The sequence below is a fragment of the Microtus ochrogaster genome, unplaced genomic scaffold, assembly GCF_000317375.1.
Source record: "Microtus ochrogaster isolate Prairie Vole_2 unplaced genomic scaffold, MicOch1.0 UNK39, whole genome shotgun sequence".
Lineage (NCBI taxonomy): Eukaryota > Metazoa > Chordata > Mammalia > Rodentia > Cricetidae > Microtus > Microtus ochrogaster.
Genome location: NW_004949137.1, coordinates 1648175 through 1651451, shown reverse-complemented (window position 1 = coordinate 1651451; position 3277 = coordinate 1648175).

Sequence of the window (3277 nt, the reverse complement as noted above, 5' to 3'; positions counted from 1 at the left end):
TATAACCCCAGCAGCACAGACATTAAGGACCTCATTGAATAAATGGAACCTCCTGAGACTGAGAAGCTTCTGTAAAGCAAAGGACACTGTCGCTAAGACACAAAGGCAAACTACTGACTGGGAGAAGATCTTCACCAACTCCGCAACTGACAAAGGTCTGATCTCCAAAATATATAAAGATCCTCACTCACTTTAAATGAACTGAAGGAGCTCAACTGAGTGCTCGGTTGTGTGTCACTGCATCTGCTTCTATCAGTTATTATTGGATGTAGGTTTATGATGGCAGTTAATGTAGTCATTAATCTGATTGAGGAAGAAGGCCCTTTAGACATCCACCTCACTATTGCTAGGAGCGTTTGTTTTTTTTTTGTTTTTTTTTTTTGTTTTTTTGTTTTTCGAGACAGAGTTTCTCTGTGGTTTTGGAGCCTGTCCTGGAACTAGCTCTTTTAGACCAGGCTGGTCTCGAACTCACAGAGATCCGCGTGCCTCTGCCTCCCAAGTGCTGGGATTAAAGGCGTGCACCACCACTGCCTGGCTATTGCTAGGAGTCTTAGCTTTGTTCCTCCTTGAGAATTCCTGAGGATTTCTCTAACAACAGATTTCTCCCTAATCCCTTAATGGTTCTGCTATCATTCATTTCTTTCTTCCGCTGTCCTTTTCCCAACTAGGTTTTGATCACTCATGTTCCTATCCCCCAACTCACCCCTTCTACTCCCTTCCAGTTTACCTAGAAGATATTTACTATTTTCTTAGGATTCCCCTTTTTACTAGCTTCTCTGATGTTGTAGATTGTAGCCTGGTTATCCTTTTCTTTACATCTAAAATCTATTTATGAAGGAATACATCCTGTGCTTGTCTTTCTGGGTCTGGATTACCTAACTCAGAATGTTTTTTCTAGTTCCATCCATTTTCCTGCAAATTTCAAGCTGTCATTGGTTTTTAACACCAAATAATATGACATGGTGTAATGTACCACATTTTCTTCAGATATAACCTACAACAATATTCTGATTAACATATGTATTTTCTAATGTTTAACTCGTCTATTAATATCTTTTGATTTTATATGATATTCACATAAGCAAAATCTATATCCATACCTTGGTCTTAACATAAATATTTTTGAATTAATGTTAACATGTCAACTTTCTTATTATTATAAATAAAACAAATGCTGTTAGAAATATTAATCTTTGAATTTGCTTTTCTAAGTCATAATATGAAGTGCACTGAATTCTCCCTAAAGATGTCATAAAGACTATACCAATGGATAATAAAAAGTATTGAGGATACATCTATAACTGTGCAGAGTATAGTTGTAAATAATGTAATGCAATACCTTTAGTTACTCAAGCCTATTAGGTTTCTTTACAAAATCTATGGGCGTTATGATCTCTCTCTCTCTCTCTCTCTCTCTCTCTCTCTCTCTCTCTCTCTGTGTGTGTGTGTGTGTGTGTGTGTGTGTGTCTGTCTGTCTGTGTGTCTGTCTGTCTCTTTCTGCCCTTTGACATTCCCTTTTATTAACCCACTAAATAAACTCTATACTCACACTCTCTCTGAATAGAATATCTCTCTCTCGCCAACCACAGTCTCCCACATGCCAAGGTACTTTCTTCCCTTGCCTGGAACAGGCTGTTCCTCATGGCCTGCTGCTAGCCCTTGGGGAACCATTGCCCCTTTGGAGTACCCACCGCTGCTGCTTGGGAACCCCTGCCATTTCTTAGAATCATAGAAATAGGGACATACAGAGAATTTATGTTAGCTACTCTATGAGTATAAAACTAAGAAATAAAATGGATTTTTCAAAATATTACCAAACCTGAAAATTTGTAGAAATGATGAATGCCTTCATATACAAAGTAATTTTTGGCTATGGTTATATTGTATTCATTATTTTTCCCCTTTTGATTTTAAAATATTTTGTGATCCTCAGAAATATGCTTCACATTAATGCCAAAGGAAAATAATTATCTAACATGATCTGTGTTACTTCATTAAACAAACATCTAGGGCTTCATTGGTTTGATAAATATTATAAGTATGTGATTAAATTTCCACCTCACGAATCCTTCTGTAAATATTAATCAAGCTAAGGACATAAAACCTCAGGCATGAAAATTTATAGAGAAGGAAGAATATGGCTATTTGTTGTTTTTTAGTTTACCCCTGACTGAAGAATGAAAAATATTACTATTTTAAAGTTTTTATTATGAGTCAAATGCCATGTGTTAATTCTAGAATCTTTTGTTAATACTTACATGAACACTGAGAAACCAGTAACATCATTTAAAAGATGGTAACCTAATCAAAACCAAAATTTTAAAGATCAAATAGGTTCATAACAGTACAAATTTTTGAAATCTCATGGAATAAAATGGAAAGCCATGCTTATCTGACTCTGACCCAGAAAGGTTTTCTTCTTCCCTGTCCCATCTAAATGAGTAGATCCTGCCTCAACTTGATACACCATATTTTCTGGAAGAACATGAGAAACCTGTCCCTCTCTGAAAGGAGACAGTAGAGGAGTGGATGGAGGCAGGTTGATCTGAGGTGGGAGGAAAGAAAGGAGGGGAAACTATAGTCAGTATGTAAAATAAAATTTGAAATTTAGTAAAATAACAATTTTTGAAAATTTATTCTGCAAACAAATACAAAAAATATTGCTGATATAGTTTGTCATTAATTAGTGCTTGTCAACTTCACCATCTTTCACAAGCAATTTGTGTATGCAATGTACTTCTGAAGATTATTTAAATCCTCCAATGAATACACAGAATCATCTCTATCTGCAACACATGGAAACAGTCCATTACCAAACACATAAGATTTTTATCTTCCAGTATTTTGAAAACATGACAAGCCATTAGCTTTCTGGATCTTTTATTATTTGCTAAGTGATCATCGCTTTAAAACTTGTGTTAGTGGTATATAATATAAAACAAGGAAATGGCATTCAGGGGTTGAAAAAATGTGTGAGAACTATACAGTAGATGAGAGTCTGAAATTTTGACTAGTGGACTTAGGCATTTCATCCAATGTCACATCAAAAAAAGTCCTTCTGGAGGCATTTGAATATGTCTAAAAATTCTGTGTGATGAGTCAGTTTCAAAAGTTCGGTCCTCTGGTCTATACTGACAAAAGCAGGTATCTAATTGTCATTGTGTATCTCCCAGTATTTTCCCAACTTCGTTCTCTCTCTCTCTCTCTCTCTCTCTCTCTCTCTCTCTCTCTCTCTCTCTCTCTGTGTGTGTGTGTCTGTTTATTCTCTTCGATGTTT